Source organism: Nuphar pumila, chromosome 14 (genome assembly GCF_984573655.1).
Source record: "Nuphar pumila chromosome 14, dmNupPumi1.hap1.1, whole genome shotgun sequence".
Taxonomy (NCBI): Eukaryota; Viridiplantae; Streptophyta; class Magnoliopsida; order Nymphaeales; family Nymphaeaceae; genus Nuphar; species Nuphar pumila.
This window is the reverse complement of record NC_143262.1, coordinates 9,236,841-9,249,694: the sequence shown is the minus strand read 5'-3', so window position 1 is coordinate 9,249,694 and position 12,854 is coordinate 9,236,841. Positions and strand designations below refer to the sequence as shown.

Below are 12,854 nucleotides of genomic sequence, written 5' to 3'. Positions count from 1 at the left end.
TAGATTGGCCTTAATTCTATTCGGGTCCAATTTATATTGCTCAACAAAATTTTATACACATAGAGAACTTTTATGCAATATAAATAAAAGAATCAACCTTTATTACAATATGTGATGACATGTACAAAATGTGTATCTGACTACAACGAAATGGACAAACTCATCCTCTTTACATGTTTAACATATAATCTTGGGGCCAAACCCTTAGTAAGAGGATCTGCAACCATTTCTTTGGTACCAATGTTGTCAATACACACATGTTGATTCTCAGTCATTTCCTTGACAACAAAGTACTTTAATTTCATATGCTTGCATGATGTAGTACTCTTGTTGTTATTAGAAAAGGACACAGTGGCTTCATTGTCACAATATACCCTAGGTGGTCTTCCAATGGATTCAACCACTTTGAGTCCAGATATGAAGTTCTACAACCAGATAGCCTGTGATGTCGTCTCAAATAGTACAATGAATTCAGACTCCATGGTGTGTGCAGCAGTAGTGGACTGCTTCCCACTCCTCCAAGAAATGACACCACCAGCAAGAAAGAAGATATATTCTGTTATAGACTTTCTACTATCAGGACATTCTCCTAGATCAACATCCGAATAGTCAATCACTTCAAGGTGCTCCGATCTCATGTAGGTCAACATATAATCTTTTGTCCCTTGCAAATACTGCATGACCTTCTTTGCAACTGGCCAGTGGGCATGACCTGGATTCGACTGAAATCTATCAAAAACCCCAACTGCATATAATATGTTAGGTCGGGTGCAGGTCTGCGCATATTGTAAGCTATCAATAACTGAAGCATATGGTATTTGGTTCATGAGTGCCTTGTCTTCTTCAGTTTGAGGATAATCCTTGAAGCTCATTTTATCCCCTTTAAGTATGGGTGCCGTAGTAAGAGAACAATTCTTCATCCCATACCTTTTGAGAATTTTATTTATATAGGTTCTTTGAGAGAGACCTAAAACACCTTTTGCTCTGTCTCGACGGATCTCTATGCCAAGAATAAAAGCAGCCTCTCCCATGTCTTTCATCTTAAAATGAAGGGAAAGAAACTCCTTGGTTTCTGTGAGCATGACCTTATCGTTTGTTGCAAGTAATATGTCATCTACATATAAAACCATGATTATGAACTTACTCCCACTTGTCTTGAGGAACACACATCGGTCAACGATGTTTTATGTAAATCCAAAAGTCAGAACAACTTCAGTAAATTTAATGTACCATTGACGGGAGGCATGTTTAAGTCCATATGACTTATTTAACTTGTAAACCAAACGTTCAGACTCACCTTTAGAGAAACCTTGAGGTTGATCCATATAAACTTCCTCATCAAGTTCACCATTTAGGAAAATTATTTTTACATCTATTTGGTATAATTTTAAATCTAAATGAGCTACTAGGGCAAGTACAATCCGTATTAACTCTTTAGTTGAGACAGGCAAAAAAGTCTCACTATAGTCAATGCCTTCTATTTGGGTAAAACCTTTTGCAACAAGCCTTGCTTTATACTTATCAACATTACCTTTGAAGATCCTTTTGGTCTTAAAGATTCATTTACACCCAACAGGTTTGACTCCTCTAGGTAATGTAATAAGGTTCCACACTCTGTTTTTGAACATAGAGTCTAGCTTTTCTTTCATGGCCTTAATCCAAAGTGAGGATTGCTTACTTTCAACAACTTCCATAAATATCATGGGATCATCATCTATGAGATTTATGGGCTCCTGTAAATACATCACGTAATCCGGATGAATAGCAAATCTTCTAACTCTAGTGGATCTCCATACAGGCGGAGGTTCCCGATCCTCCTGTATGTGTTCTCCATCATTATCCACTAATGGTTCTTCTGTAGTGAGTGTATCACATGTGGGTTCAACACTTGGTTGAAAAATGATAGGCAATCTATCATTCATCTCAGGGGTATTATCCTTATCCTGAGATTCCTCAAAATTAATGTTTTGTAATGCATCTTTCTCAACATAACCTTTTTCTAAAAATTTTGCCTTATTCGTTTCTACTATATGTGGTGTATGGGATGGGCAATAAAACCTGTAACCCTTTGATCTTTCTGGATAACCAATGAAGAAACCACTAATTGTTCTAGGTCAAATGCCTTTATGTGGGGGTTATAAAGTTTAGCCTCTGCAGAACAACCTCATATGTGCATATAAGTAAGGGAAAACTTTCTACTTGTCCATAACTCAAAAAGAGTTTTTGAAACAGTTTTTGTAAGAACCTTGTTCAAAATATGCACAGTTGTCCTTAGGGCTTCACCCCACAAGGTTAAAGGTAATGTTGAATAATTCAACATTGCTCAGACCATTTCCTTAAGTGTTCGATTTCGCCTTTCGGCTACACTATTCTGATATGCACTACCGGACATGGTGTATTGAGGGACAATGCTGTCTTCCTTTAAAAAATAAGTTAATGGTCCTTCTTGTTATCTCATATCAGTAAATCGCCTATAGTATTCTCCACTTCTATCGAATCTTACAATTTTGATTATTCTCTATGTTTATTTTCTACCTCTTTCTTGAAGTCTTTGAAAACTTGATAGACCTTAGATTTTCAAATAGAAGATACAAATACATAAAACAAGAATAATCATCAATAAAAATGACAAAATACTTTTGGCCCGTAAAACATAGAGTAAACGGTCCACATACATTGGTATGAATGATTTTCAATAATTTATCACTTCTTTTGGCATTTTTCTTATATGTGTTTGTCTGCTTAGCCTTGATGCAGTCCAAACGCAGTTCATTATCTGTGAAATCTAAGGATCCCAAGATCCCTTCTTTCACAAGTCGTTGGACTCTCTCTTTCGAGATGTGTCCTAAACGACGATGTTAAAGAAGATATGATTGATCATCTATCAGGTTACGCTTATTGCCAACGGGGCAGATGGCGGCGCATCCAGTGAAACCTAATGCAGAGCCTGTCGACATCTTCCATGCTAGAGGCTTATGGAGAAAAGGAAAGCGAAAGAAAGTAAAAAAAAAAACTGTCCACCAGAGGTTTAATCGGGCTCCGGCCAGCCTCGACCCCCTTCTGTCATCTGACGGTGACCCAATCCCGATCCCTTTCTGCCATCCGACGCAGTGCGGTTTGTAGATCTGGCCAGTACCGACCGCTTTCCCAGCTCTGGTCACCACATAGTGATAGAGGCGAAAGTCGGTGAAAAAAAAAGGCAAAAAAAAAAGCGTGTCCATGGATTTTTTTTTCAACGAAACGGTGGGCGGTCAGAGTCGTCTAGGATTTTCGAGAGAGCTTGGGTTTAACCCAAAACCTGTCCCCCATCTTTTTTGGCGAAACCCCCCTTGAACCTGAAATGGGGTTTTCACCGGCGACCGGTGCGAAAAATAAAAAAAATCCAGAAAATCACAGTGACCCGAAACGTGTCGTGTCGATCACAGGGGACTCACTCAGACCCGATACGGGTCTGGATCCAATCTATGAATTGGATCAATTCAGAACTATGACCCAATTCGGTTTACTACCGGATCTGAAATGGGTCAGGTTTAATACAATTCCCAGAATCGGATTAGAAAATGTATCAGACTGGATCGGTTCCCAAAACCCCAATCCAGCTTGACTGAACCAAAAACCGATTCTGTTTCAAGAACAGAATCGATCTTTCTAGGCTAGCAAAGCTGCATGTTTCCCCATTTCAGTTCTTCCTTATACAGAGATGGAAGAGCAGGCCCCAGAGGTCCAGAAAACCTGGCTCTGATACCAATTGTTGGGTCAAATCGATCCCAAAAACTAAAAGCAATTAGTATAGGCATTATGTACTAAAATTGGAAATACAGAGAACAAAAGACACATGTACCTAATGTCCCTGCCATTGCTCGATGATGGAACTCAGGCGTCTAAATAAAGCGGGAGAGCCTTCTCATCTAGGTTTTTTCTGCCTTAGGTGAGTCACAACACAAAATGAGAAAATAGAGCAAGGACCCAACCATGCATTTGAAACCTTTAGGAAAACTAATTATTTCTTCCTGCCCTCAACCATGCAGGTATACAAAAAAGATTTCTCCGTAACTGATTAACAGTTACAGATAAGCCCACGACTAAATGGGACTTATCTCTACTTCAAATTGTCGCATATTTGACGTCCATAATTGTTAGTTATGAAAAATAGATCTGGATCCAATCTGAATCCAAAAAGATCCAATCTAGATCCAAATTACTAACAGATAGTTGCCAATTAAACAAGATTGTACAACACACGCGATATCTTGGTCACAAGATGATCATAGCCATGAATGATGAAGAACATGGGGCTACGGAGCTAGGGGTGCACATCGGGTCAGATACCCTATGGATAGTGTTGTAGATAGATAGGGATGTAAAAGGGTTGGACTTGGTTCAGATCCAAGGCATTACCAAGTCAGATTAGACCTAATCAGATTTGGAGTCAGGTGGAATCAGATAAAACTCATAAATCTAGATTTGGTTAAGCTTAAACCCCGATATTTACACTTAATCAGATTCGGGTATTAGTCGAAACCAAGATCGGGTTTAAAAGCAAAACTCAATACTGAATCCGATTATTAATCAGATCTGGATTTGATTACCCAATCTAACTAATGAATTTCGGCCGGATATCAGGTTATATCCAACCCGTTGACATCCCTGCTTTTCATATTAGAAAGCCAGGTAAGAATCAGAACTATCAAGCCTAACTAATGAATAGGCCATATCTAGATAGAAAAAATAACATTGGAAAGCAAGAGGTAAGCCCTCAAAGTTTTACGCTGCCAGGACAGTGACCGTAAGTGTGTCAGGCAGACCCAGTACAGCTAGGTCTTTGATCCTGTGGGCGCTTTCTCAGTGTAAATATCAAAAAAAAAGATAGGAAAAAAGAGAGCATCCAAAAGGAGCCTGGCCTGACCCTGTTGGTCAATTATTTGGGCTTAAAGGCCCAAATCCACAAGAGTCAAGTCTGGTTAAGTGACCCAATTTGGTGAGGATTCTTTCATCATGAAAAAAAAATCTTTCCTTCGTAATACACATTGAGTGCATGTTCCTTTGTGCATACATGTTAGCCTCAGGTATTCCTACCATGTCATGTCCTCTAATACTAATTAAAATTACACAAGCATGGTGTGCCTTGTGTTTATTTTTTTGCGTACTTACAACAACATTGAGAATATATATATATATATATATATATATATATATATATATATAGAGAGAGAGAGAGAGAGAGAGAGAGAGAGAGAGAAATGGGTCGATGCTAAATGAAATATGTTAAATAAAAACATGCTAGATGAGTTTTTTGCTCTTTCGGTGTTTTTTTCATAGTTTTAACCCTATAAATGTGTTGAGCATGGTCGATTTATGAGGAATCCACACCTGAATCATGTGTTTTCGATAAAAAAATGATATTTGGAGCCAAAAAAATTTACAAAGATTTTGGAACGTAGATTTTTTGAACATTATAAAAATTCACCCATGTTTCGGAATCAAACACTTCAATAGTTGATCCCTATAAAATCAAGTACATACATAATTTAAAAATAAAATAACCCCCCCCCCCCCGAAAAACTCATTTAGCATATTTCATACTCTCTCTCTCTCTCTATATATATATATATATAGGTTAATCTAACACTAAACTAATTGTGTTTAACATTATATAGATTCAACTTTTTAAAAATGATTAAAATATTATTAAAAGAATGATACTTTTAGAGATGCATCTAGAGCATTACATGTCTTTTAAACTTATATAAAATTGATAAGTCAAACACCTTTTTTAAACAAATAACTTTATGAATCCATCAAAAAACAAATAACTTTATGAATCCAAAATTTACCTTTTGACCTCAAAAACTAACTAAATGTTTTAAAAATATCACTTTTTAAAAGTATTTAATCATTTTAATATGGTTGAATTCATCTGATGTAGCTAGTTTAATGTTAGGACCATCCTTTCTAGGCTCTCTTGCTAATGTAGCCCAATCGACTATTGATATGCTGGTATATATATGACAACTTCTATTCATCATTTCATATCTTTTGTTAATAATATTCTTTTATTCTTCTCAAATTTTTTTTTCATGCTACTTTTTTTTTTTAAAAGCAAGCTGGGTTAGGCAGACCCCTACCAGAACAACAGCCACCCCATGTGGGGAGGGATTGGATCATGGGCATTTTGTGCTACTTCTTAAGCGATTCTATTTTAAAAATTTTTATTTGCTTGTGCTCTTGCTTACTAAACACTTCATGCATTAACATGTTTTAAATACCAGCTTATTGCATTACCTCTTGCTTCTGCCATCCAAAAGATCACAACTAGGGGTGTCAACTTGTCGGGTTTGGTTTAGACCCAAGTGAAACTAAACCTAGCCTCAATTTTTAGGTATGGCATTAGGCCTAGACTCGGGTCTAATCGGATCCATCAAAAGAGAAACAATATCTGGACCCGATAAGTGATAAGATAAGTATACAAGAACTAATAATTTCAAGTGATAAGGCTCTAGGTTGAAACCTGAAGTTACCATAATTATCATCATACGGTTCCTCAAATGTAGCTGGAGTTACCGTCATCGACTCCTGGTTCAGTTCCTCTAATGTAGTTGATCGGTTCCTCTAATATAGCAACAATCCCTAAACTGTCCTCTAACGTAGTCATTTGTTATCCTGTAAAGTGATTTCACCTTATCCTTGTTTGTAGGAGTGTTTATCAATTTTCTATAACCTCTGTATATTGGATAACACTTACAAATGTTTTAATATGATAAAACCCTGTACTCACAAAAAATCATGTGAGCTCAAGCAGGGTTCCTTGTCTATCGTTATCTTTTCATGGTATCAGAGCGTGAATCTCTCCTGAGCATTTTAATGACTTTCAACATTGTCGCAACCCAGTGGAATGTCATCACAACTCTCGTATCAATCAAGTTGAACAAAGAAAACCACCTTTTTTGGATATCTCAACTAGAGTAAGTCATTATGAGCCAAAATCTTCTCAGATTTGTTGATAGCTCATCTCTTGAACTGCCTAAGTTCGTCTTTCCAAAAGGCGGAAAACAAGAAGCAAATTCCAAGTTCTACATCTAGCTCAAGTCCAACCAACTTACCTTAAGCTGGATCGAAGCTACAGTCTCCGAGTTAGTGCTTAGCCAAATTATGAGAACCAAAACTGACCGAGAAGCTTGGGTCGTGCTCGATAAGTCTCATGGTTCTCAATCACCACTGAAGATCATGCTCTTGAAGAAGGGTCTTAACTTCATTAAGAAAGAAAGCATGGACATGAACACCTATATAAATAAAATCAAAATTTTGACTGATTCTCTTGATGCTACAAGTTGACCACATCAATCTCATGCAAATCTCTCTCAACGATCTTCCCATTGAATATGAGAGCTTTGTTACTTCAATTACCACTGAAGACATTTGTCACTCATTTGTTGATTTGTATGATCTCCTGATCAATTAGGAAAGAAGAGTCACCATACTTCATCCCAAACAAGTAGAAAACCAAGAATCATCTCAAACTGCCTTCACGACCTCTCGGGAAAGAGGTCGCGGATTTGGTCCCTATAGGGGTTATTGGAATCAAGGTCGTGGTAAGGTAGGAGTTCCTCAGGAAACTTTAATCCACCCTCTAACAATCCCAACAATCAATGGGCCCCTGTGATCTGTCAGTACTGCTGCAAGAAAGGTCATGTTACGAAAAACTGCTAGAACATTCCCAAAGCTTTTTTTGCTATGTCGCTACAATCGTCGACTGATGACCATTGGTACCCTGAGATTGGTGCCACCAATCATCTGACCATGGATGACCAACAATTTGCAAATAAATCCACTTATTAGGGCAACAACTTTTTTACAATCGGGAATGGTAAGACGTTACCTATCTCTCATGTTGGTGATTTGGTTTTATCTTCTAAAAGCTCTTCGTTTGATTTAAAGAATGTCCTTCATATGCCTGACATTGTAAAAAATTTATTGTCTGTAGGAAAATTCACGGAGGATAATGATTGTGTCTTCGAATTCACTCTATTTGAATTTTTTGTCAAGGATTGACAAACATGCAGGATTCTTCTTTAGGGACCGAAAACCACCATGAGACTCTACCTAATTAAGGCAAGTGTCACGTCAATGATGGCAGCCTATGTGAGACTTTCAACTATATTTGATCTTTGGCACCAACGTCTTGAGTACGCAAATAAGAAGATCATTTCTTTTCTTAAACTAATAATGTTATTTCTTTTAATAATAATAAGGGTACCACAGTTTGTGAACATTGTCTTGTTGGCAAAGTCAAAAAACTTTCATTTGAACGTTCCTTATCATATAGCTCATAACCCCTTGAACTTTTACATGTCGATGTCTAGGGCCTTGCTCCTGTTATCTCTCGTGAAGGTTTTCGTTCCTACCTTTTAATCATGGATGATTTTAGTACTTTTTTATGGCTATTTCCTTTGAAAACCAAATCTTAAGTGTTTGAATGCTTCAAAGGTTTCAAATCTATTATGAAAAGTTCAGTTAGGTTTCACAAAAAAACTTTTTGATCCGATAATGGTGGTAAGTTTGAGACTTATTTTAAAAGCAATGGTATTTTTCATCACTTCTCCTACCCCCACATGCCTGAACAAAACGGGCTCATTGAGCGGAAGTACATGCATGTTGTGAAAATGGTTCTCAATCTTTTAAGTGGCCCTTCCTTACCCTACGGCTTCTGGGTTGATGCTTTTTGAACTGTGGTCTATCTTATCAATCATTTACCTACACTAGTACTTAGCCGTAAAACCCCTTATGAACTTCTCCTCAACCAGTCACATGTCTATAATCATCTTCATGTTTTTTGATGTGTATGCTACCCACTTGTGACCGCTTACAACTCCACCAAGTTTTAACCAAAAACCAAATCTTTTATCTTTCTCGGTTACCCTCCTCGTCATAAGCGTTATATTTGCTTTCATCCTCCAACCTCTCGCACCTATGTCACTCGTCATGTGCTCTTTGACGATTCTCGCTCTATTCCACTGGGTCTTTCCTCTCTTGTCTCTAAGCCCGATCTTGCACAGTGGGGTGTTTCTCCCATGATGTTTTTGGTCAACCCACCTCCTCTGATGTTATCACCCCATCACTCGCTATCGACCTTGTACCTGACCTACCTGATCCGTCCTCCTCCCCAGCGTCTCCTGCCCCCGGTCCCACTATGCCTTGTTCACCCGATTATCCTTTAGTTGTTTCTGTATCTTTTGGCCCATTGGTGTCCTCTCTTGCGTCCATCTTGTTTGTCTCGTTCTAGCCTCTAGCACGTCCTCCTTATCACATTCATCATATGGTAACTTGTTTCATGATGGGCTCGCTTAAACCTAAATCTCTCTCTGTCGCTTTATACCTCATTACTTACACGGCTTTCAATGCCCAGCTTCTTGAGCCTGAGCCCATCACCTATAAGCAAGCCACCAAGCATCCCCATTGGTGCTTTGCCATGGAAGATGAATACAATGCTCTATTGCAAAATCACACCTGGCATATCGTTTCTCCACAATCACAGTTCAATGTTGTCGGTTCTAAGTGGTTGTATCGCATCAAACAATATGTAGATGGGTCTATTGCCCGTTATAAGGCTCGTCTTGTGGCCAAAGTTTTTCATCAGGAAGAAGGGGCTGATTTCTTTAAGACCTAAAGTCTTGTTGTTAAACCAACTACCATTTGTGTGGTTCTGTCTCTTGTGGTCTCATTCAAGTAACATATCCATCAACTAGACTTCAACAATGTCTTTCTTAATGACTTCTTGGATGAAGATGTTGATATGAGCCAACCGCCTGGTTTTGTGCATTCTCACTTTCCTCATCATGTTTGTAAGCTTGATTACACTATCTATGGTCTCAAGCAGGCTCCGTGAGCTTGGTATCAACGCCTGAGCTCCTACTTGGTCTCTCATTGCTTTATTATTTTTCAATCATATGCTTCTCTTTTTATTTTTCAACATGGTGGTCTTTTTATTTATATTTTAGTTTATATGAACGACATCATAATCACCGACAACTCCTCTTCGACAATCTCTCGCCTTATTTCTCATCTTAGTATGACCTTCTCTATTAAGAATCTTGGGCGGCTCAATTATTTTCTTAGTATTGAAGTGTTATATTCCTCTGTTGGTGTAACTCTCTCTCAACGGCTCTACACTCTCACTCTACTTCAACGAACCTGCATGGTTGATGCCAAACCCATTTCTACTCCTATGGGCTACTCCTCCAACTTATCTAAAGATGGCTCTCCATTATTTCAGGATCCTATATTCTATCACAACATTGTTGGTGGCCTGCAATATCTCTCTCTTACTCGTCCTGACATCGCCTTTGCTGTCAACAAGGTCTGTCAGTACATGCATCAACCGACTGATGCTCAGTAGACTATTGTTAAACGGATTTTACGTTACTTAAAGGAGACTTTGCATCATGGCCTTCTCCTTCAATCCTCCTCCACTTTTCAACTCAATGCCTACTCAGATGAGGACTGGGCGAGTTGTCCCGATGATAAAAAATCTACTGCCGACTTTATTGTTTTTCTTGGTCCTAATGTCATTTCTTGGTCATCCCGCAAGCAAAAAATTATGGCTCAATCGAGTACCGAGGCTGAATATAAATCATTGATTTGCGCTGCCTTTGATCTACTTTGGTTATACTCTCTCCTCTGTGAACTTGAGTTTTCTCCTTGAGCACCCCCTGTGTTATGGTGCGATAATATTGGGGCTCTCTACCTTGCTGTCAATCCTGTTTTTCATGCTCAAATCAATCCCGTTGAAATTGACTTCTACTTTGTTCGTGATCACATTTGCAAAGGCCACCTTCAAGTTCAGTTTATTTTCTCTCATGACCAGCTCATAGATGGTCTCACCAAACCGCTCCCATTTGCGTATTTTGTTAATCTTCGTCACAAGCTCAACGTGCAGGCTCCCCCGTTGAGCTTGCAGGGGCGTGATAAGTTAAGCATACAAGAACCAATAATTTTAAGTGATAAGCCTCAAGGTTGAATCCTGGAGTTACCATAATTATCATCACATGGTTCCTCTAATGTAGCTAGAGTTACCAAAGTCATCTACTCATGGTTCGGTTCCTCTAATGTAGCTAGCCGGTTTCAACAATTCTTAAACTGTCTCGTCTAATGTAGTTATTTATTATCCTGTAAAGCCATCTCACCTTATCCTTGTTCATAGGAGTGTTTATCGATTTTCTGTAACCACTGTATATCGGATAACACTTACAAATGTTTTAATATGATAAAACCCAACACTCACAAAAAAATTTGTGTGAGCTCAAGCAGGTTTCCTTGTCTATCATTATCTTTTCAATAAGAACTACATGAACCAGACCCGGTAGAACCATATTTTTTTTTATCATTTTTACATTGAAAATTTGTGGGTCTTAATCAAAACTTGTCTTGGGCCCGGGTCTGGCATACAATTTTACAAACTATAACTGGGTCCGAACTCGAGTCTTAATTGGATCCTCTTATTTATCACCATACCTGGACCCTATAGGGTTTCGTTCGGGTAAACCCGACCTATTGACAACCTTTCTCATGACATGTGATATGCGATGCTGCACATTATATGTTGCCCCTATTTGTTTATCTCGTTGTTATCAGGATATGAAATGAATGCAAGAGTAGGGATGGCAGTGGGTGGGGGCGGGGGACAAGGTCTTCACCCTTGTCCCATTTCAAAATTCTGCCCTTCGTCCTTGCCTTCATCCCCACACAGGTTTTGATTTTAACCTCCATCCCTGTTTTATATCCTCCATCCTCGGTCCAAATCGGACGAGGCAGGGTGGGGACCGTTTCTTCCTAGTCCATTGTCATGCTTAAAGGCATTTTAGTTATTTTACTAACGGGGATCGGGGACAGAGCATGGAAAAGCGTAAGTCCATCCCTGCCTCCATCCCGTAAGAGTTTTGATTTTAACCTTCATCCCCGTCTCCATCCCTGTTTCATGTCCTCTATCCCAAGTCCAAATGAGGCGAGGCAAGGGGGAGCCTCGTTTTCCTCTATCCAAGAGCGAGTTTTTTAAAGGATTGTGAAAGCGTATAAGAAAAAAAAGAGTACACGTAGAAAGCGAATGAAAAGTGAAAATTATTAAATATTAACTTAAAATAAAAAGAGGAAAACAAATTGAGAAGCGAGTGGGAAGCACGTTTTCTCCCATAGGAAGGTGCTTCCAGTTATTAATCAAATAAAGTGCAGAGCCAATTATTGGATCGAGTACTTAACAAAGTACTTTGCACCAATGTTGTCAGTATCAGTATCGGTACCGTCCCTGAATCATTTGGCCAACGATTCAGGTGAATCAACCGATACCCATTCTCAAACGAATCTTTCAGAATCGGCTAAAAATAATAATGGAATATTCGGTGTCAATCAGTGACACATTTTAAAACCATTAAAAACAATATTAAAAATTTAATTTTAAGTATTTTTACATTTATTAAAAAATAGCTGATTCAGGTCAATATCCTATCGATTTTCTGCTGATACGATATCTCGCGGATACACACCGATACTAACATTGCTTTGCACTAAAAAGCACTGCAAACTAGTATTGTTAGTATCAGTGCAATTTGTACCGTATTGGCCCAAAAACGATTCAATAAGGGTTGATTCAGCCGTCAGCTTATTTTTAAATAATTTAATATTTTAATAACATTTTTCTTCAATTTTAATATTTTTTATATAAAAAACAAAAAACGACGGATTCAGCTTGATTTGGCTCGAGTCCGAACCGGCGGATTCTCTGAATCAGTTTTAAAAACTATTCGGGTCTGAAACGGATACTGACAACAATGCTGTGGGCTATGTTTTGTTGGACCCGATCACTG

At 38.4% G+C, this 12,854-nt stretch overlaps 1 pseudogene; it reads right to left on the bottom strand.

Annotated features, from left to right (window-relative positions):
• Positions 1 to 425: 425 nt before the first annotated feature.
• Positions 426 to 872, bottom strand: LOC149816290 (secreted RxLR effector protein 161 pseudogene; annotated as a pseudogene).
• Positions 873 to 12,854: the final 11,982 nt, after the last annotated feature.